We start from the raw sequence: 24124 nt of genomic DNA, 5'->3' as shown, positions 1-24124 counted from the left end.
ATGTCCTTTCAGGTATATGCCCATGAGCTATAGAATGGATACAGAAGTTGTGGTACATTTACACAATGGAATACTAATCAGCTCTTATAACTGGATGTAGTGCCAACTAGCTGAGGGATCCTAGAATCATTGAGCTATGGTGGGAATGGTACGAACCTGCAGCAGGCCTTGAGACCTGGAATTGTGGCATACAAAATAATTTAAAAAATGACCACCACACTGAACAAGACACCTCCTGGTACTGATCCTAAGCAAATGGAGAGGGCTTGGACCGTAAGGAAAATTGAGTCTCAAGCTGATTGGTCACTCTTACATCAAACCAGGATTTGAACTGGATCAGTTACTAGATGACAATCTAGAAACTTAGCTGGCAATCTGATGGCTATCAGCCTCATTTAGTTACTATCCAATTGAGAAGAAAACAACAGTGAAGACATTATGTAAATGCAGACCATAAATCTGATGAAAGCTGCAGTCCAAGCAAAATCTCAGCCAAAGTAGGAAATAAGTTCCACAACCTTCAAGAAATTCAGCTGGATTCACAGTAACTTGAATTGATGGAACCAAGTGACTGGATTCATGGTCCTTTAACTGATAATCATTAGAAGCTAAAGCACACATTCATGATACTGATTGCTGTTTTAGCGAGTCACCAGAATGGAAGAGATACCCACATGAGACAAATGAAAATATACACACCAGTGGAAAAAAGAGCTCCACTGGGAAATTTCCTAGATGCATAACCATCAATTAATGATATATCATTCAATACAGTGATTTTTTTAAATGGGACAAAAGTGAAACAGACATTTGCTTTATCCTATTGTTGCATATTGTATTAAGTATCTTGAGTGAAAAGTCATGTCACCTTATAATTTTATGTGTCTAAAGATAATTTAAATAGATAAGTAAAAAAAGAAAAGGAAATCATGAAATTTGCAGGCAAATGGACAGAACTAGAAAAGATCATCCTGAGTGAGGTAACCGAGAACCAGAAGGACACTTGTGGTATATACTCACTTACAAGTAGATATTAGCCATATAAGATAGGGTAAACATACTAAAATCTACAGACCTAAAGAAGGTCAATAACAAGGAGGACCCTAGGGAGGATGCTCAATTCTCATTCAGAAGGCAAACAGGATAGACACCAGAAGCAGCGGGGACAAGGGAACAGGACAGGAGCCTACCATAGATAATTCCTGAAAGACTCCACCCAGCAGGGAATTGAAGCAGATGCAGAGACTCACAGCCAGTCTTTGGGCAGAGAGCAGGGAGTCTTGTGGAAGGGGTAGGGGGTAGTAGGACAAAGAGGGTATAGGAGCTCTACAAGGAGACCAACAAAGCCAACAAATGTGGGCTCAGGGGGAACTGTAGGGACCAATATATCAACCAAGGATCATGTTTGGAGAGGACCTATCACCCCTACTCAGATGTAAGCAGCTTAGTCTCCAAGCGGATTTCCTAATAAGGGGAGCAGGGACTGTCTCTGATATTAGCTCAGTTGTCTGCTCATTGATCACTTCTTCCTGATGGGGAGACCTTGCTAGCCCACAGAGGAAGAGGATCCAGGCAGTCCTGATGAGACTTGCTAGACCAGAGTTAGATAGCAGGGGAGAAGGACTCCCCCTTTCAAGGGACTAGGGGAGGGGGAGGAGAGAAAAGGAGGAAGGGTGGGAACAGGAGGAGATGAGGGAAGGGCTACAATCGGAATATAAAGTGAATAAATTATAAAAATAAAAATAAAGACATTAAAACTTCAAAACAAAAAGGAAATGGCAAACAGAAGCAGAAAATATTTCTATATTAAGACAGTCTTTTATTGCTTGAAATTAATGGTGCAGCCCACCTTGCCCTTCAGCCCCATCCGGAGAATTCCATGACGCTCATATTTGCATTCATTCTCCGTTTTGTTTTATGAGCTTCCTCATGAGGTTACAGGTGAGAAATTTACATAGCACCCCAATATGATTTAACATCTCAGTAAAGTGAGACAATGTGGAAGGTCTAAGCAGTCATCTTTCTCCATTATTTTGAATACTAGCTCTTTAGTAAAGGCTGTGCCTGACACTCAGTAATTGGCAATCTTCAAGACTATAAAAACAAGAAGTGCAATTGGGAGGGAGAAAAATGATCATAAGAATGGAACATGATTCTCAAAGAACAGTAGTTCTCAGACTCAAATAAGCCCCAGCTATACCTGGAGGGCTGGTTCCCATGCAGGACTCAACCTGGAGCTTCGATTGCACTGTGTGGGTGTGGCTTGAGAGCAAACATTCATAATACATCACTGCTTGAAGGAGATGCCAGTGTTGAGAACCCCACATATAAGAAATAGCTCTTTAGCTGTACAGATTTTAGTAGGTTTATCCTATATTATATGTCTATATGAGTGAGTATATATTGTGTGTGTCTTTCTGCTTCTGGGATAGCTCAGTCAGGGTGATCTTTTCCAGTTCCCACCATTTACCTGCAAATTTCATGATTTCCTTGTTTTTTATTGCTGAGTAGTATTCCATTGTGTAGATGTACCATACTTTCTGTATCCATTCCTCAGTTGAGGGGCATCTTGATTGTTTCCAGCTTCTATTACAAATAAAGCTGCTACAAACATGGTTGAGCAAATATCCTTATTGTATACTTGAGCCTCTTTTGGATATATGCCTAGAAGTGGTATGGCTGGATCTTGCGGAAGAGCTATTCCTAATTGTCTGAGAAAGTGCCAGATTGACTTCCAGAGTGGTTGTACCAGTTTACATTCCCACCATCAGTGGAGGAGGGTTCCCCTTTCTCCATAACCTCTCTAGCATATGTTGTCACTTGAGTTTTTGATCTTAGTCATTCTGATGGGTGTAAGGTGAAATCTCAGAGTCGTTTTGATTTGCATTTCCCTGATGACTAATGACGTTGAGCATTTCTTTAAGTGTTTCTCTAGGATAAACCTACTAAAATCTGTATACCTAAAGAAACTAATCAAGAGGGAGAACTCTGACTAAAATCTCAATCCCCATCCAAAAAGGCAAAGAGGGTGGACATCAGAAGAAGGAGAAAACAGGGAACAAGTTAGGAGGCTGCCACAGAGGGCCTCTGAAAGGCTCTGTCCTGAGACTATTAAAGCAGATGCTGAGACTTATAGCCAAACTTTGAGGAAATTGCAGGGAATCTTATGAAAGAAGTGGGAGTTAGTAAGACCCAGAGGGGACAGGAGCTCCACAAGGAGAGCAACAGATCCAAAAAATCTGGGCACATGGGTCTTCCCTGAGACTGATAGTCCAACCAAGTAGCATGCATGGAGATAACCCAGAACCCCTGCACAGATGTAGCCTATGACAGTTCAGTCTCCTAGTGGGTTCCATAGTAATGGGGACAGGGACTGTCTCTGACATGAACTGATTGGCCTGCTCTTGGATCACCTCCCCCTGAGGGGGGAGCAGCCTTACCAGGCCACAGAGGAAGACAATGCAGCCACTCCTGATGAGACCTAACAGACTAGGATCAGAAGGAAGGAAATGAAGACCTTCCCTACCAGTGGACTTGGGGAGAGGCATGTGTGGATAAGGAGGAGGAAGGGAGGGATTGGAAAGGGAGAAAGGAGGGAACTACAGGGGGGATACAAAGTAAATAAAGTATAATTAATAATAATAATAATAATAATAATAATAATAATAATAATAATAAGAAGAAGAAGAAGAAGAAGAAGAAGAAGAAATAGCTCAATGATCAGGGTCAGTCCTGTTCTCCTTTTTACCTGTGCAAGAACTGGATCCCATAGTCCAATGTTTCTTGCCCTGGACCCTGGCAATCACTGAAGAACACATATGAAACTGAGCCCTAATCTCCAGACACTCAGGATTTGTCCTAAGGAGGTAGAGGGCCAGTCTTATAGACTCTTCTGTTGGTGTCCTAAACCACCATTCTTTTAATAAGTGTATAAAAAGACAGATTTTAAACAATCCTGCCAGCTTGCACCTTGCTCAAACCTACCCAAAAAAATCTGGCAAAGAAAGCCTTAGGTAACTTTCTGACCCCTATAGGGTTTATGTCCCATATAACCTTTTCACCTTCAGTGTGGGCAACTTCAGTGGCTTGTTTCTAATCAGTAGAATCTCATAATGGAGAGGGGTGTTTTTCTCCCCAGTTAATGCAAGCTAATCAAGAGACATCCTGGATAGGGCTTGTTTAATCAAAAATCAGGGAAGAAGGGCTAGGCCCATAGGTTCTTTTTGCTAGAGTGATGAAGAAAGTGAATCCCAAGCACATGGAACCACAGGCAATGTTTTAGACCCAAGGGGCTACCAGCTCATACCCAGGAGAAAGCTGGGCCCTCTGTCTTGCAGCCACAGGGAAAGGAAGATCCTTCAAGAGTGTGAGTGACCTTGGCGCAGTGGATTCTTACCACGTCAGGCCTTGGGATAAAAACCAGTCCATTCTCTACATCACCTACAGCCTTAGGAAACCTAGTGCCAGTAAGGCTCTGTACACACTTCCAACCCACAGAAGCCGTGAAGCCAGAAATTCAGGTTGTTCTGAAGCACCCTGATATTGTTAATTTGTTACATAGCAATAGATAAAAACAATATTAAGAAGCCAGGAGAAGGTGGAAAGGAAGGAAAACCACTTACCAGAAACTATGCTATAAAACAACCCATATTTATAGTCATCAAATAGCAATAAGTTATTATTTTGTGTGATTCTGTGGATATACTAACTCACAGTGTTTGGGCTGCACATGGTGTCAGGGGAAGTCAGCAGAAAAGTTGCACATGGTGGAAGCATGGCAGGTGGCCTCAGGACTTCCCACCATGGCCTCTCTCTCTACATAGCATCTAGTCTTCCAGGGAATTTCTGAGTCTACTTCTCAGTACAGTCAACTGGACTTCTGCATAGCATGGAAGCTGGGTTTTAAGAAGAAGGCAGAAGAGATGGAGGGAGAAGCCTTGGGGGAGCATTTGTGATTGTCACTGTTGTATTTATGATTGTGAGCCTAGCATTTAACGGCTGAGCCATCTCTCAAACCCAGTGGTTGTCACTTCTAAAAGATGTTTAGTACCTACTCAAGCCCAAACTTGCTGAAGAAAGCTGCATAATAAAACATCTTAGAGTGCACTGGAAGAGAGAATACATTATTGGAAATTAACCAAGAAGCTGTGAATGCAGCCTTGTGATTGCCCGTGCAATGTGTCCCTTGCCAGCATTTACTTCCAAGAGTGGAAGTGAGGAGCTATTCATTCATTTATGAGACACCATTTACTTTTGCTTAATATTCTTTGGTTAGTGGTTTAACACTAGCGCTTATACATTCATAATAAAACACACGAACTCTGCGACATGAGAAGTGCTTTTTCCAGGACCTGGTCAAACCTAGTGCTATGTACATTTAAATGAGAAAAATGGTTGGATCTGCCACCACCCACACAGTTGTTCTTCTAACTTTTAAAGTAATAGAATTATTTATTATTACTTGTTAGGCCCCTGAAGTACAAAAGGTAGAAGGATCCTGGTTGGATGGCTTAGCACCTACAAGTTTAATATGGCTTACTTCCTGCTTTGGCAGATAATAGGTTATGAATAAATGCACATTTTCAAAATGAAAAGACAAACAAACAACAACAGTGAGTTGGGGAGATGGCTCAGCAAGTAAGAGATTTTGCTACATAAGTATGAGGTTATGACTTCAAATCCCCAGCAGCTTTCTTTTTTCTCTTTCTTTCTTTCTTTCTTTCTTTCTTTCTTTCTTTCTTTCTTTCTTTCTTTCTTCCTCCCTCCCTCCCTCCCTCCCTTCCTCTCTCTTTCTTTCTTTCTTTCTTTCTTTCTTTCTTTCTTTCTTTCTCTCTCTTTCTCTTTCTTTCTCTCTTTCTCTCTTTCTTTCTAATGCTGTCTCTGTAAACTTGTCACCCCAGCAAAGAGAATCTCTGGGGAATATGGCAAATAGAGCAAGATACCTGATGTTCTCTTCTGATTTCCATACACACATGCACATGAATGAACACTTATACATACATATGCACATATACCACACACAAACACACATACACACGAATATCCATATACACAAAAGAAAATAAAACTTAAATAAAAACAAAAACACTTCATGAAGAAAAGCAGATGAAGGTCAAATTTCTGAGTCTGTAGACAGGGTTATTTTACTATGGTCATACCTATCTGCTCCTATATTGCCTATGGCTGATGCCTGGGTTTGATTGTGACAGAAACTGACTAGCCCATGGAGCCTGAAGCAACTATTCCACCGTCCTTTAAGATTGTTTGTCAATACCTGCTCTAAAGGGTCTTTGCAGAGAAGGAAGAGGCACTGTGTAGCTGTGCATCCCTGAGATGCCCTCGGGATAGAGTGCTGCCTGCCCTGGAGGCCTCTGAGAATGGTGGTGGTAGTACCCTTCCTTTTCTCGGGCTCTTTTCTTCATAGATGAACTATAAAGAATAGAATTGAGACTAGTGAGACCGTGAGTGGAATATGCTTTTCCTTGCTAGGGATCTCAGCCTAGAATACTGAGGCCTTTACAGATTTCCAGTAGCGAGGTACGTCCCCATCCTTGCACCTCCTTCAGTGATGCCTCAGACTCAGGCTACCATGCCTGGGACAGGTATGCTGAGGGGTGGGGTACCCCGGCCTTGAGCTACAACCAGGGCCTGGAAGGTTGACTCTTCAGAACCATTACACATGATAGCTCCTCCTTGGATGTATATGTCCATGGCAGGAGACCACGATCTCAGGTCAGTGAAGAGGTAGAAGAGATAGGCTACGAAGAGTCACATTTGAGAGACCAGAGATTCCCTTCTTGGTTTGGGTTGTTTTAACAAAATGTCATGGTCTGGGTGGCTTATTAATGACAATGACTTATATTTCACAGTCTGGAGAGTACCCTAGCAAATCCTCACATGGGGAAGAAAGAACAGCATGGAAGGGCCAATGAATGCTCTCATGGCTCTGAATTGGAATTCCATCCTCCATATTTCCTATTCTAGTCATCTTCTTATGTAGCATCGGACAATGAACCAGGACTTCAGCACAGGAATTGGAGTGATTCAAAGAGTTTGTAACCATCCTCAAAACATAAATAGAACAGCATCTCTCTTATCCATGTCATTAGTGAAAGACCAGTCTACCCATGAGCTGGAAAACTTCATTTGGCTGTTACCCTTTAGGTAACAAAAAGTAAAATTAATATTTTACTTGTAACAGTTAAATAACAGATTACCTACTAACTTAATCTTGGTGTGGGTAGAAGAGGAACAATGCCCGGAAGTTAAATGAGGATGATAACCCATCTTTTCCTCTTGGATGTCACTGAACAACCTATAGAACAGAAATGGTTTTGAATTCTCTATTTACTTCCTCTTCATTCCCCAGAACCTGAGTTTTTTCAATAAGTAATCTGTTTCAACCTGATCTCTTATGCCCTCAAGTCATAAGATGAACTGATGCCTGGAGGCAAATTAGTATTGCGTCTAATTTGTATCAGGCATTGTTCTAAACCTATCAGGTGCTACTGTGTGAGATGGGAACACCATTATACCATTTTTTTTTCCAGAAGAAACTGAGACACTGACTGATTCAAGTTCCACAGTGAGGAGCTGATGGACTTGGTCAGTGGCTTCATAGTCAGGGGCAAAGGTTGATCCTTAAGGGGCATGCAGCTCTCTTAAAGAAGAAGCAAAGCGAAATGAGCACAGGTCAAAGGCTCCACACTGTGCTCAGTGGCAGCAGGGCAGTAAGTCTATCATTTGTCTTCACTGGCCCCATATGCAAGACAATCTGCAGGACAACAGGATTCTGGGGTCCTGGAACCCCTAGAGAGTTCCCCTGTAGGCAAAGCAAAGAGGAGAAAAATCATCTGGTCTCTGGACAAGGATGTCTGTGTATTTAAATGAGTGTTCTCTTCAGAGAGGATGAAGGGGCTTAAAAGGCAAACGATAGTCCACTTGTGTGGGTTTCGCTATTCAGTCATTTGAAGAAGAGGATGGGAGGTGGTAGCCTCCAGGTTCTTCAGGAGCTTCTGGAGAAGCTAGGGATGTAGGTCGGGGTAAATGCTTTTCTGGCTTGCACAAGACCCTAGGTTCAGTCCTTACACCAGAAAAAAAGAAAAGACAAAAAAGATTATATTGGGGCTCAGGGTTCTTGGAGGACCCTTGGTGACCTGGTGGAGACCAGTTTTAGAACAGAGTAAAGGGAAGGCTTTGATCTTAGGAAGACTCCAGGACATGTCTTCCAAGCACTTCAGAAGCACTGTTGAGGTCACCAAGCTTAAAGCTGGTGCCACCAAGATCTCTGAAGGGCTGAATCAGGTCTTGCCCACATGGGGTTCCTTTCCTTGCTGTAGTCTGCCTTGTCCATGTGGCATTCAGGACGCTCAAGGATTTAGCTTTGCCTCAGAGCCCCTGTGGAGTTTTGTAAGGCTCAGCCTCCCTGTACCTAATTTTTCCATGAAGGCTGCACGACTCTGGGGAACACAGCTTCTGAGCAACGTTAGTGCTAATTCTTTTTTTTTTAATTTTTAAAAATCATTTTATTTTTTGAGATTATAATATAATTACATCATTCTACTCTTCCTTTTCCTCCCTCCAAACTCTCTCATATACCCTCACTGATCTTTTTCAAAAATTCATGGTCTCTTTTTTCATTAATTGTTGATGTATATTTCCAATTACATAAGCACAACCATCTTAGTCTGTATAATGTTACTCATATGTGTGTTTTCAGGGCTGACCATTCAGTACTGGATAACTAGTTGTGTGTTCCTCTCTGGGGTAAACTATTTCTTTTGCTCGCAGCATTCCTTAGTTGCCAGGAGTTCTTTGTGCAGGATTGACCTCCCCTGCCCACATTAGCATGTCTGTCTGTCTTGTTCAGATCATTTTTATGCAGACGTGTTGGCATGACTTTTTGGGTGTAGCTTCTGAAATTCCCAGGAGACAGAAATCTATGTTGCTTTGGGTCTTACAGTCTTTTCACCTCCTCTTCCTCAGTGAACTGAGAGCCTCTGATGAAGGAGCTATGTTGTGGTTGTATCCTTTTGGACTGGGCTCTACAACTCTGCATTTTGATTGGCTGTGGTTTTCTGTAAGTGTCCTCATCTGTTGCAAAGTTTCCTTGATGTTGGGTGAAGACTACACTTAACTTTGGGTATAAAGATGAATATTTAGTATGTAGTTAGGGATTATGCTGGGTTAGTAAAATGACAGTTTTAGGTTCTCTTCCAAGGTATATGATTTCACTAACTCTGAGTAGTTGGTTGAGTTTCCAGTATCAGGCATGATTCCCCTCTTGTTGAGTGGGTCTTAAGACCATTTAGAGAGCAGCTGATTATCTCTAAAGAGCTAATTCTTTTATAAATTCAGTCTTTGAATAACAGAGAACCATTTGGAAAGAAAGTTTTGGTTTTTTTTTTTGTTTTCTGCTTTTCTTTCTAAATTCCATTATGCCCAGCTTTTTGCCTTTCTTTGAGGAAGTTGAAAGGAGATAGGATTTTCCAAAGATCACAAGCAACCCAAGAAATTAATATCATTGTGTGTGTGTATGAAAAATAGTTATTGTGACCACCGCTATACTGCTATACTAACTGTGTCTGTTTCCATTCCATAGAAGCAGATTACTATGGGAGTTCGAGGGACTGTTGGCAAAAGGAATAGATGAAAAAAAGTATTGGGGTTTTCACTGTGTGATAATTCTTTACTTGGGTCCCTTGCACCTCAGGGTATTCTAACAGACCTCAGAAGTATGAGGTTGATACAGACATTCAAAGAAATCACTGAAAACTGAAGCATATCACAAATAACACTCAAACTATGATAAATCTTCTGAACCAGACAAATATCACTCTAAGATGGAGAATGACATGGTGGCCATTCTGAAGGATGGGACAGAAAGGGAAACCTGTTGGGGTAAGGGGGGAATCACAGGTAACTGACAGGAACCATAAAGTGGAGGCAGGAAAAGTTGGGCATGTAGCCAGAGTCCACTGAAGAGTGCATAGCTGGAGCTGGGAGGCATGAGGACTGTGCCATGCAAGAGGCTGGCAGGGCCACAGGGGCCAGCTCCTCTGTGTTTTGATGGGCACAACAGAAAGCTGGAATCCTTCCTTGATACAGGAATAGTGGCAATGGGGGATGGGTTTTGAGCAGTAAACACAGATAAGCATATAGTTCTGTGTTCTATGGCACTCAGGAGACAAAGACTAGGGTTACTTGCAGTATGAGAGGTGAAGTTCTCTGCCAGTTTTCATCAACTTCACTGGGTGGCAGGGGTCTAGATGGTAGACTCTATTTTTAATGAATGCTTCAGAAGGCTGCTATTTCTCACTGGTATGGTACCTCAGGCCTCTGTTGAGAGGGTCCTTTCTTTAGCCCTCCCCTTCTCTTCTACTCATTCTTTCCCCTGACTGCAGTCACATGGCAGTCTGGCCGTTTTGGGTGAGTCTCTGCTGTAGTCTTTCAAGGGCGATGAATCCTAAAGCTGTCTTGAAAAAGTAGCAGGAACATTCATTACTCCTGGTCAGTCAACAGAATGACAGGAAAAGCATTTGCCGTCAGCACGGCAAGAGCTCATAAGGGCCTTCCTCACAGCTGGAGGCAGAGTCGAAATGGTTCATTGTCTCCCCGTTTATTTTTAATTACTTCTGCTGGTATTAAACATCTTGTGACTCCGGCAAGAAGGACATGACAAGGCATGTTAGGGAGGGTCTCACTGATGGGTGGCCACGGCCTGTCATTGAAAGAATCGCTAGGACTCCGGAGCTCCAGGCAGCCGTGGGCCACTTTTCTGCTGCCTCAGCTGCTGGGTTTCTTCCTGGGCTTGTTGGCCTTGGCTTCCATCCAGGTGCCACTGGCTTCAGAAAGCATGTGCGCGGTAGTGTACTTTCGCACCAGGTGCCTCCACCATCTTGCAGTGAGGGACTCTCTGAGTAGCCTCTACTCACCACGCTAGGAAAGTCATAATCCCTCTGCTTACTATAGCTCATTGTGGAATGTTTTGCTCTGCCCTGTGGGAGGCTCTCTTATTGAAACTCCTTTTTATTTTCTTTTATTTATTTATTTTTTTAAAACAAGTTCTCACTATGTAGTGCTGGCCGGCCTGGAACTTCGATTGAAGGTCTTATTTAACTGTTGAAGGAATTTCTCTCAGATACCAAAGTATGAACTGGTTGTCACAGGATCTTACCCACTCATATTAGACAGTACCCATGGCCTTTGCCCTGTCCCTGTGGTGCCTTGGAGTCACTAAGGCATTGATAAATGAGAGCTTGTAGGAATGGTGTTGAATTCTACTGCCTGCAGCCAGAGCCCTGTGGTCTGAGTTCTGCTCAGTGTTACACACACTCTGGGAGCATCTTTCCAAGCTAGAACTTGATGGGAAACATTACCTGGACCAGTTATATCTGCTGCAAAAAGAAGCCATGTGACCGGGTCCCTGACCTCTAAGGAGGGCTCTGAGGAGGTAACTGTGAGGCTAGGTTACAGCTTTTGGGGAAGGGATGGCTGAAGTGTTTGAGGTTGATTCTGCCAGTGGGAAACCCCTCCACCTGGAATCATCACTGTTGCTGGGATAAAAACTGTCCCTGCCCAGAGAAAACATCCTTGCTGGAGGGAAAGGCATTAGGAACAAGAGCCACAGTTGTTTCCTTTCTGTTGAAAAACACAGGGACCAAAACAGCTTAGGAAAGGAAACAATTTATTTGGCTTATACGTCCAGACTATGGTCCATTATTGAGAGAAATCAAGGCAGAAACTCAAAACATGCCTCTAGCTATCTTGTACAATACTAACTCAGATTCCTTCAATGCCAAGGACAGAAAAGAAGCAGGAGGGTGATTCTTGCTATTTCGCTTGAAGAGTGGCTATACTCAGCTAGTTTTCACATACAGTTCACGACCACCTGCCTGGGGATGGTGCTACGCAAGGTAGGCTAGGCCCTCCTGCATTCATTGATGTCTAAGACAATACCCCACAGACCTGCCAACAGGCCAATGTGGTTCAGATAATCCCTCAATTGAGACTTCCTTCTCCGGTGACTCTAGACCAGTGGTCCTCCACATTCCTAACACTGCGACCCTTTAATACAGTTCCTCACATTGTGGTGACCCCAACCATAAAACTATTTTTTCATTGCTACTTCACAACTGGAATTTTGCTACCATTATAAATTGTAATGTAAATATCTGATATGCAAGACATCTGATATTCGACCCCTGTGATATTTGACCCCCAAAGGGATGCCAACCTCAGGTTGAGAACTGATGCTCTAGACTGACACATTAACAGCTAAAGTGAACTAGGGGGACCAGCAAGAAGCCAACAGGAAGAATAACTTCCCCTCCTTCCTCCTGCATTGGTATAGCCTACCTTTACTGGTCAAGAGCCTGGCCAGGAACAATTGGCAGAGCAGAACTCTGCTCTGCAGAGTCCTGAGCCCAGCCTTATAGAGCCCTGCCTCTGTAGTTAGGAGATGTATTTGATTATTAGCTGGCATACCCAATGATAATCGAAACCTGCCAAGTAAGTCTTTCACCCTTTCCACACCACTGACATCTTCTAGCTTCCCAGGCTTTTTTACTTCTATTGGATAATAGGGTAAGGCACTTAGGTGGGATGGGGACTACTACCTAATGGAACAAGGTGGTGTCTTGATGCTGACATTTTTATCCATTTTGAAATGGCTTGTACTCCATGCAGGAGCCAGAGAGACATTTTCCTTTAACATTTTCCAGTTTTAGGTATAATTGATATACTGTAAACAGCATGTGACTAATACATGCAATTGGCATATTTGGACATTTCTGTACATTCGTCTTGACCACAGTCCAGGCAAAAAGTAAATGTATCGATCACCATCAGAACTCTACTGGCACATCTCCTATCACCAGATGAGTACACACCACTCATCTCCAGCAGTTCCCTAGAACTCATCCTCTGCTGCTCTTTCACTTTGTAAAATTATGTTTATTTGTGGGGGAGGTTAGTTTTGCTGCCATGGTATGTATGTGTTTGGCGGTAAAGTGACAACTACTGGGAATTGGTTCTATCTCCAACATGTCGATCCTGAGAAGTGAACTTGGGTCATCAGGCTTGGTGGCCTGTGGAACTCCCTCACACGATTCTTTGAACGACTCCCCATCCTTCTCCACCACACTATGTCAGCAGTGAGTCACGTTCTACAGCCTCTTCCAATACCTTGACTCTTATAGCTGGATTATGTGAGAGGAAACAGGCAGTACTTGTATTTCTGTAAATGGGTTGATTAGCTTGGTGTCTCCTGGGTACATCATATTGTAGAAAATGCAGTAGAATTCTTTTTCTGTACATGATACATTGTCTTTCTTCATTCCTTCACCTGTGGACATTTGGATTGTTCTCATATTCTGGTCACTGTGAGTAATGCTGTAAGGTACATGGAAGAGTATCAATCTTTTAGAAATCCTGATTTCAATTCTTTTGGTTTCATTCCAAAAAAAAAAAAAAAAAAAGGTATTAGGTATTTCTGTCCATGGGTGGTTTTGTTTTAATTTTTAAATATCCTTCATAGTATTTTCCATAAGGACTATACCACATCTCACCCTGTTTCTGCACCTGGGTTCCCTTTTCTTACCAGCTCTTGTTACACTTCCCCATAACAAGAGTAGTGGGAATATCCTTCTCATTTCCTCTAGAGAGTGCTTTGTGGAGCATCTTTTCAGACACTTATTGGACACTTATATGTCTCCTCTGTGAAAATATCTACACAAGAATTTTGTTTGTTTTTTCTTAATCAGGTTGTTTTGCTTCTATTTTGCTATTTAGTTTACAGAGTTGTTTATGTGTTTTGGAAATTAACCTCTTATCAGATGGGAAGTCTGCATGCAGTTTATATATGGTTTAGATTTATCATGGACAGTATGACAAAGCATGAACAACAAAAGAACAACAACCAAACCAGATAAGTGGGGCTGTATCAAACTCAACAGTGTCTATACAGCACAGGAAATAATCCACAGAGAGAAAAGGCAGCCCATGGGACGGGGAGGTCTTTTAGAAACTAGAAACAGATAGCACCCTTGTTCTTCCCTGAGGCCTCGATTGGCATCTCACTCTTACCCATGAGAAGCTGATTCCATTCTCCTCAGCTTTCTCCTCACACATGTATGCTTTGTCCCTCTACTCAACTCTCTGATCCTGGCTACTTTGAGACATTTGTATCTTCTATTTCCTCTGCTTGGCCTTCATCCCCAGCTTTTGCACTGACTTACTCTTCAAGTTTTCATGGCCTGGCTCACATGCCTCCTGTTTTATGATTTTCATGCTGACATGATGAGTAAGGGGGCCCTAGTCTTCATCGATGCTTTTCTTTTGTGTGCCTCACTTTTCAGCCTTATAATACATAAAGACCTTAGGAGGTGAATTGTATTTGTCATCTCATCTGTGAGAAATAGAATGCTGTAGAAGTAGGACATGTCTGTTTTGCCCATCATGTGAACAGCATGTTGGCTAGCATACATCATATATCTGGGGGCTTTCCTGGATGCTAGTCAGCCACTTGCAGAGCCCTGTGCAAGCATCCCCTCGCTGCTCCTGGGACTTCTAAGATTCAGATACTGATAGTGTACTGCCTCGTAGCTAAAGAAACAATGTTAAACAAGAACCAACAACCAGGCAAATTCCAGAACTTACCTGTAAAGCCCAAATCTTGGACCCAGTCCCCAGTACCTCCTGCTGGTCTGAGAACCCCTGGATAGGGAGAAAGCATAGATTCTCTAGTGCTTCCCCTTCGAGCTCTCTTGGTGAGGGTACATAGAGAGTACCCAGGGACTCAGTAAGAATCTCAAAAATCTCTCCAACTCTAGGTTGTGATGAACTAAGTTTCAGGAAGCCTTCTGTGGTGTGAGGGCATGACCTTCCATACGTACAGATTTTCCAGCGGCCTACACTTCTCCATGGCGCTGACGACAATGGTGGCCAGTGATGGTTACCATAATCTCTGAAGTGTTTGTCTTTTCTAGCAGATATAGAAGTTTCTGGGTTGTTTGTTTGTTTGTTTTTATTTTTTCTAAGCTTAGAACCTGGTACAATGCCCAATACACGGGACGTGCTTGGTAAACATTTGTGGACAGAAGGAAGCCTAAGTGGATTTAAGTCAAGGCAAGCATTCCGCCTCTCCTGGTGAGTCACCAACTGCTTATGAATGCTGCCTGCGGCAGAGGAATGACTTACCTTTTAAACTTGAATCCAGCAGCCCAACAGGAAAGATTCTGAATGCCCAAATCTGGCATAAGCCATGCACAGTACAAGGTCTTCATCGCAGATGAGACATTAGCTTATTTAGCTCCTTTTTGGAGTAGGCTTTTGGGAAATCCAGTAGCCTCCTAACCCAAACCACACAGTCCTTCTTCATACATCTAATTCATTAATCATAAGCCTCCTGATGCCAGATCACTTTGGCCAATCTCTTGTCCACCCAGCTACCCTTAGGTTATTCATTCTTATGAACAGTGGGAAGGAAACAGGTTTCTAGGGCATGGTGAGGGTGTGGGGTCCTACAGCCCAGCAAGTCAAGCCTTGCCCGCTCTCAGACCCTCCTTAGAGCTCAGAGCATCTCAAAAGAGCCTCCCCACCCCTTCCTGGGATGTCACATTCTAACTAAGCTTGGTGAATTGTTCACTCTTCCACAGAGTAAAAGTAAATTTTGTTCTAGTCTCTTTTCTCCTCAGGGATTCCTCTCAAGGAAAGAAAACAGCTGAGGGTGGTGACTAGTGGGCCTCTTTGGGGGACTTGCATGAGCTGTATATTAACTAGCAGGCATGAATTCTGTGGCCTGATGTGCCTTGTTAGAAAGCAGAAAGGCCCATGTGGAAATCAGTGTTAGAATACGAACTGAAAGTGAGATGTGGACGAGGATTGTCTAAAGGTCAAGAAGCATCCTGGGATTCAGGCAGAGCTCAGGAGTAGATTTCCCAAGTGCCCTCTGCTTTGGAGAAGATGGACTAAGCTGGAACAGGCATCTGGAGCCTGTGGCTTCAGAAGCCTAGATCTGGGGGACTTTCAACTCCTGCCTGTATGAATTTGACCCTCACATCCCATGGAAACTCTGAGGCTTTTAAGATTTGGATCACTTCAGTTTTGCTTTCATGTGACTTAATTTGTACCTCAGTGGGACAGGATAAAAAGTGATGGTTTTAGAATTTCAAAAGAGGACTGTTGCAGATCAGGACTCCAAAGGGGAGGATGTGTGCATGAGCCAAGCAGTACTTAGTGAAATGTGTTTCCTCTGCACAGAATAATTATTGTAGCCCTTCCAAAGCACCAATTCTTTCTTTTCCTCTCAATGTAAGAAACAACCCTTTAGGAACTCTTCTTAAAAGAAAGTTCAGGCTTTCTTGAAAACAAAGGGGAAGAAATGTCTGAAACATTTTTGAGAGCTGGCTACCGGACACTCTGGGATACAGGTCTGTGAGTCTGCCTCTTGTAGACAGAACAGTTGATAACTCTCTGTTGCTGCCTCAGATTGACTGATAGAGATCAAGAGCTGACACTGCAGGTACTCATGTCAAGACAGTCCCAGGGGAGTGGCTGTTGAACTTTTGCCAGCATTTTATAGGACAAAGTTCTGACCTGTGTTTTAATATGCATATTGAAATATATATCCATCTGCACCATCAGCCAAGCACCTCCTGACCACTCCTTTTCTCTTTACCATGTACATTCGTCATAAGTGCTGTCTTCCTTATGGACCATAAATAGTTGGTGTCCTTAGAGGAATGTGTGATTGCACTTAGAAGACTCAGGAAAGGGCAATGATTTCTTAGCATTGCTGTAAATAGGAAGCCTAGTAGAGTAACTAAGAGTTAGAGAGGCTTATATTTGAAAAACAGAAAAGCTGAGTTTGATGTTCAACTTCGCCCTCAACTGTGTGATCTCAAATCAGCTGCTCCGTATCTCTGACCTTCGGTCTTCCCAACAGTCTTGCTCATGTCCCTCTTTGTAGTGAGGACTAACAGCAGCATAGGAAGGATCTTTCAGAACTTGGAACCAGGCAGGAAAATGAACAAGAGTCTTGAAAGAGAATGAGATGAATGACAGGGAGATCACCAGAAGACTCCATGGAATTTCAGGGTAGAAAAGTAGAATTGTTTAGGAGGAACTCTTAAGAACTTTCTGAAAAGATCTTTCTCTGTCCTTGCTGTGATTTATTCTAATTTTTAAAAATTAATCTTAGGTGGCATTTGGAACCTCCCTGCCCCCTTGTACAGAAATATTTTTGGGCCTCAGAAGCTGTAAGCCACAGGGTGTTGTATGTGTATGTTGGGGGTGGGGGTTAGCTTGTCTTAGACAGTGTGTAACTTGTTAGTGTCTTCAGTCTCATTTGGAATGTAAGGGGACTGTAGGAACTGAAGTGTCCACTTCTTCCATCCCTGGACCACTCAAAGTTAGCTGTTATGGGCGTTGGTTGTCAAGGCACCAAGACTTTGATCAACATGTGAATGGAGGTTTGTATGAAACCCTTCCCTAGCTTTCTTTTTTAAACACAAATGGGCTCTGGAATTGATCCCAGATAAGACATCTGCCTCTTAATTTCACTTCAGAGGAGCAGGATGACAAGAAAGGCGATGAAGACAACTAAATGCATTTATGATTTATGCCCCCTGTGATAAATCAATGGAAGATTTCTTCCCAAAATGTGGTCACTGTTGGATAACTCATACCAGCTGACACATCTGTGCAATGCATTAGGTGCTGAGGCTGAGCCCTTTCCCTGCCATGTGCATACCAGCCCTGGAACCAACACCCCAAGGATGGAGTTCAATGTGTGAGTGAGAGGGCATTCATCTACAGTTAGGAAGACGGCCACATTACCACCATCCTCTTCTCCTTGTATCTGTTTTGTTTCTTGTGGTGGACATATCACAAAGAAGCTTGTCTTTCTTGTCCCCAGCTTGCATTGGCCTTTGTGTTTGTGGAGATATATTCTTTCCTTCATTGGAGTTGGCTTGAGATAGCCCAGTTATCACCACAATCACTCTAAATAATCAAAGAGGAGAAAGTTATTTTCACTTTTTCATGAACACTGACTGGGTATCCAGCATGGAGTCCTACATAGCAAAAAGATCTCATCCCAGGGGCCAAATGAAGGTATAAGAAGTGACATTCTGGAGCATTCCCTGGAAAAGGTCCTTGAAGAGAGGCTAGGAAGCAGGATCTACCCATTCAAGAAGTCCAGGGATGGCCTTGGTGCCACAAATTTGCCATCTTTCCCTCAGGAATTTATCATATCCCAGGGGCTTCAGTCAAGGTAGAACTTTCAGAACTCAGACAGCCAGATCTACAAGTTCCAACATTGTCATTTGAAATCTCAAAAATTCTGATGGCCTGTGCTGTTTGTCCCCCTTCAAGTATGGAATCTTAAATTAAAAGGAGTTTGATAGATCTCACTTAAATACCCGCATGTTTTTGTGGATGTTACATAATTGTTGATATCTCAAGAAAGTCTAATTACACCTACGGAATATTTTCAGGGGTTGGCCCACATCATCTGCATTTTCACCAGAAGAATTACACTCTGTCTTGTAAGTTTCTTGCACAGCTGCTGTTTGTGCCTTGTATTCTCCCATGTTTGAAAGAAGCCGTTGCTCCTCCATTAATGATCTATCTTGACAGAAATTTCTTGAAAAGTGTCAAGATCATTTCCTGGGCCTAGAATGGGAGGATAGGTTTGTCCATGACAGAAAAGGAAGAGAATCATGCTTTTTCCAGGAGGCCAGTGAAGTGTAGGAAATGTCTAAACCAGTCACTAGAAGACAAAAGCCTCCTGGGACAAGTGGTCATTGGAGGTGGAGGTGGTAGCATGGGTTAGGACCTCTGGAGCTTCTGCAGTAACCTCTGTTGAGACCAGCTGGTCCTGCTCCATCCAGTCAATGTAAAGGGGGAAAACAGCCACCTTGTCAAGGGATATTTCCTGGTCCCTACATTACCAATGTTTCTGTACCTCAGACAGTAATGTACCTAGGAAATAGTGTTCTCTAGGACAACAGGGACATCTAACAATATACCAGGCTGCTGTAAGCTGCCTCTTCTCTAGAGATGCCTCTAGGGGAAGATGGATCCCCCACCTTTACAGGAGCCAGGGGTACTAATAAGAACACATTGCCATGGAAACGACCTGTCTCATTTGTTCCCCTTCAAGTATGGAATCCTAAATTAAAAGGGAGTTTGATAGACTCCGCTTAATGTCAAATGAAATGCTCACATACTTTGCTGGATATTACATAATTAGGTGACTTCTCAGAGGAGTTCTAATTATGCCTATGGAATAAGTTCAGGGTAATGAAATGCATTCATCTCTCTGGCACTCCATCTGTCCTTTAGCACTGAGCCCCGAATCAGTCCTTTGGGGCTTGCCCTCCTGCTCAACAAGAAAAGTTTTATTTACAGTCACAGACCTTGGGAATGAAACATCAAGTTATTTTTATGAGATACTTCTTTTTAATTTAAAAAAAAATCCATTTTCCTTAGCTTCAGCTATTGGATAAATGGCCAAGTAGAAAGTATCTCTACTAATCCCAAAATGTAATGATTTTCCTCAAAAGAATTAGTAAGATTTGTAATACCAGAAGGACTGCCAGAGCTAGGAAGAGATGACAGAAGTCAAAGGGAGTGAGTTCATTGATTGACCTTGAATTTTTAAGCTACAGCAGTAATAATACTCAGTTGAATTGGATAGATGAGCAAGTAGATGAGATCCAGAAAGTCAGTGGACAGTTGGAGGGAAAGGACCATGGGTATATGAATGGATAGGTGAATATTTAGAAAGAGCAGGATGCAGATAGAAGAGATATAATTTGAGAAAATCTACCTTTGGACATATTATTCTGTTTTTCACTACTAGATAAAATGGACTAAAAAGGTAGAATATTTTTCTTTATTTTTTTAAAGGGGAACTTAAGATTCTTTTAAATATTCAATAGACAGCTTCAGTGGATAACATGAATGATACAGAAAATTTTGACTTTAAGCAAACCAGAGATAACCTTCATAAAAACACAAGTAAGAAAGTAGAAAATAAAATGCATTCTTTATACGTAAGTCCTTGGTAACCAGACAAAGTTAGAGCAAAATTGTGCTTAAATGTTCCTTTGAAGTAGATTTTTCCATAATGCATTAGTGAGTGGAAACTGCGCCAAGAAGATACCATTTGGGGAAATATTCGAGGGGTGTTGCTGCCTTGGTTTCTACATGTCTCCATGCAGAAACTCTGTGTGGGATCGCTCCCTTACATGTTGACACAGTAGGAAACAAAGCACCAGTGTCTTCTCATGTCCCTCCCTTCAGATGAGGACTGCTGTATTTCCAGGTTGGCTCTAAAGTCCCTTCTGTCAAAGCGTGTGCCATGAGACAAACACTGGACGTCCTTGAAAGACATGAAACTGAATTTTCCTAGAATAAGAGCTGGTCTCAACAGAGGTTACTGCAGAAGCTCCAGAGGTCCTAACCCATGCTACCACCTGTGCCCTGTGATTCAGGGATGACCTGGCAATGTGAACGAAACCCCAAATTGTGTTGTCCTCAGGCAACTCTGTCTGCCTTAGTCCTGGTTCAGCAGAATCTGCTCATGCAGTTTGAGGTTGAAATCCAAGGACACAACCATGGGCAGATCTCTGTTTCTAAAGGTAGATTTCTCTCTCATCAGAAAAGCTGTTCCTAGAGTTGAGGAGGTTGCTCACTTGGTAAAGATTTTGCTGCTGAAGAATGAGAGCCTGCATTGGGCTGCACAACCATGTAAAGAGCTACACATGTAATCTTAGCTTGAGGTGTGGTTGTAAGTGGAGATAGGTGTATCTCTGGAAACCACTGGCCAGCCGGTCCATTGAATCATTGAGCTCCAGGTTCCAAGAGAGGCCCTGCCTCAAAAAACAATACCTGTTGTCTACTTCTGGCCTCCATGCATGAGCATGCATATATATATTCACCTGCATGCCCATGCCACACATGAACATGTGAACACAGATACAGACATCACCTGCTGCTTGTGAACTCTGTTGCCCTAAAGGCTGGTTCACTCATACTTTTAGCAGAGGCAGTCCACTCTAGCTTAAATCCACAGGTCTGCATCTCTCTGTTGAGACCTTCCTCTGCTTTCTGATTGGTGTAGCATATTTGCTACATGGACACAGCCTCAGAAGCCCTGATAACATTCATTTGTAAGTTATTCATACAAAAGGCTCTTCTTTGATCAACATTTTCAAACATGAACTTCAGTACTTGATATTGCTGTAAAAGAGTGAATGATAGGGATTGGTTTTTAAGACTAAATTATGACATCTGCCAGTGAGTTTTGATTTGAGCTAGTTGGAAACATCAATCATGGCCATCCATAGTTGAAGGTGGAAGGAGTCAGTAAAGAGGTCAGGGCACCTGCAGCGGTCTTTCTATCCTTGATGTTAGATGAGCCTATCTCATTTGAGTTTGACTCCTTCGTCTACCTACATTCCTAACAGGTCATTGGCCCCTGAAAACAGATATAGTGACTGTCGTCTTACAGATCGCTTTAGTTGACTTAAGTATTGCTGAAACAGTCTGGTTTGTTAAAAACAATATGCATTTGAAGAACCAAATAAACCCAGAGGATTGTTTAATTCGGTTGTGTTCAAGGAACACTTTGATTTTAAGATCAAATATCGACATACCCATGAAACAAGGAAGGAAAAAAAATCAAGTTCATGAACACAGGCGAGAATGGCTGAAATGTTAGTATCAAATTAGATCCAATAAAAGGATGTAGATAAGTGAACTAGGCAGTGCCTCCCATTCCTACCCTGTTCTCCATACTCGCCCATGAGCAGGTGACCAAGGGAGAAATCCCTGGACTTCACTCTCCAAGCGCATGCTCCCCGGCAGAGCCTAGGTTCTGCCTCCAGGTATGCTGCCAGCACGCTGGCTCTGATACTCCAGGACTGAGGAATACTACAGTTAATGTGAGCCTGGAGGCATCCTTGGCCTCTCTGTCTTTAATTACAGTGACAGTATTCCAGGCAGTGTTGACACAGGCTTATTGCTCAGGTGTGGAATGCACCCAGATCTCACTCTTGACATTTGCTTTGCAGTAAGGGGTGGTTTTCAGTCTTTTAAATTAAAAACAAATTCATTCTTCTGGGTGTTTGCAAATGTAAATCTCTCCACCAGCCCGCAAGGAGGGCTGGAGTGGGTATTTGCAAATGTAAATCTCTTCACCAGCCTGCAAGGAGGGCCATAGTGGTGGATGTGCTTATACTTTCAACCACTCAGCCGTAGGAATGAGGACCTTAGAAGAAGACTCAGGCAACTATCTGGGGGTGAAAAGAGGATTGTAGACAAAGAAGCAGTAGTAAGAGCCAGGTGTACAGGGATCAGCGGCCAGGCTTATGGGCTCAGGAGCAGAAGGTGCTACCACTACACACTGATGAGATCGGTGAAAAAAAAAAAAAAAAGAAAAAAAAATCAGATGCCTAAATTGCTGCAGCTACCAAAATAGCACAAGGGTAGCCTAGGCTACATTGTGCAATTTGCATATCTGCAGGACCATCAAATAGAACTTGGCTCAAAGGGTAAAGTAGCCAAGAGCAGCCTTTTCACCCTGTTCCAGTGGCCCATTAAAGATGCATAGGCCCAAGTGAACCTGGAGGTTTATTTAGGTTTCTTTTGGCAATGCAACAGATGGAAAACTACTCAACTCTGAGCTCACTGAAGACATTGCTTCAGCAGAGTCCCAGAGAGCCTGCAGGGCGCTGAGGTGTAGTATCTTGCGTCCAGCCTCTCAGGTCAACTCAGATCTGTTTTGTTATTGTTTTTCAGCTTTACTTCATGATCGATCGCTGAAATCCTTACCATGAACTGGATGCTGCAACAACCGCCCTCTCGGGGTTAGGTGTTGCCCCCTACAGAATCCACACCTAACTCCGCAGTAGACAAATTTTAGGTTCCTCATTCAGCCCATCCTGGTAGTTTTTGGCCTACTGGCCTTGGCATTCCAGTTCTATTTTCTCTTGCTCTTTGAAGGCAGTCTCATTTGACAGGGGTACACTTCTGAAGGGGGTAGGCCCTGGAGTTACAGTAGCAGCAACTCAGTCACTGTGACACTTTCTGGAAGATAGCATTCCTTTTGCTAAGCCTCTGGCAGAAGGGAAGGCATTTCGGCCATTTTGTTAGACCTGGTTCTTTTCTGCTCCCCGTTGCAGGTTCTCTCCTTGGAGCATTTGCTTAAGCCTCTCTATCCCTTGCAAGTCTCCTGTTTTTGCAAGCATAAGAACAGCCCAAGCACAGACCTGTCTTCCCTGCACTCAGGGTCCAGCCTCACCCACACACCTTTGTCATGATTCACAGTGTTCCTTTTCTCTGAACATTGTCTGTGAATGCAATGTCTGAATGTTTGTCCTTGGGTAAGCCCCAAGCTCCCTCAAGGGTAGGGTGAGGACTGGCTTCTGAAGAGAGCTACTCACTGTACGGGCATGCAGGCCTTGGTGCTCAAAAAAGCCCCATGACTGGCTGAATGTCCTGTCCCTTTCATCTTGAAGTCATTCCTTTCACAATTCTGCTTTGCACCAGACCCTGCAGATCACCTCGCCAGTCCTTAGCTGGGCTGTGCCTGCTCCTGCTAGATCTCCAACACATGGTATTGTGCTTGGGAGGCTTTGTGGAAATGAATGCTAGAGTGACAAAAGGTACTCTCATTAGTGAGGAAAGTGGTAAATGGCTAATGCCTAGTATGACATCAGGATGCTGTGAATTCTCCTAGCCACTCACTCCTCTTCTCATTCTTTTCATGAGGTTTGATAAATGAAACCAAAACCAAATTAAAGTGACACACACACACTAAAATGAAAGGAAAAGAAATGGTTGTAAACCTTGGATATATATATGTGTGTGTGTGTGTGTGTGTGTGTGTGTGTGTGTGTGTTTGTGCCACGTCTGCTCTTAATTTTTTGATCTATATTTAGAATCAAAAGGGCAATGCTTAGAGAGCACAAATATGGTAATCTGAAGTCACTAGATTGGAGAGAATGTCCTTTAAACAATAGAGGAATTTAAACCAGTGCCTGGGCTTCTTCTGAATTAATCCTAAACACAGTCTTTCCCATGTTCATCCAGAATCAATGCACACTGGTACAAC

General features: G+C 42.9%; 1 protein-coding gene and 1 pseudogene across 3 annotated transcripts in view; both read left to right on the top strand.

Moving 5' to 3' along the window:
* Cacna2d3 (calcium voltage-gated channel auxiliary subunit alpha2delta 3) overlaps window positions 1–24124 on the top strand; it is an 818761-nt gene that overhangs the window by 436908 nt on the left and 357729 nt on the right. The gene's annotated exons all lie outside the window — the stretch shown is intronic.
* Window positions 208–591, top strand: LOC129680606 (anaphase-promoting complex subunit 10-like; annotated as a pseudogene).

This window comes from Psammomys obesus, unplaced genomic scaffold (genome assembly GCF_907164565.1).
Source record: "Psammomys obesus unplaced genomic scaffold, mPsaObe1.curated_primary_1811, whole genome shotgun sequence".
Taxonomy (NCBI): Eukaryota; Metazoa; Chordata; class Mammalia; order Rodentia; family Muridae; genus Psammomys; species Psammomys obesus.
The sequence above is the reverse complement of the archived record's forward strand: the minus strand, read 5'-3'. Positions and strand labels throughout refer to the sequence as shown.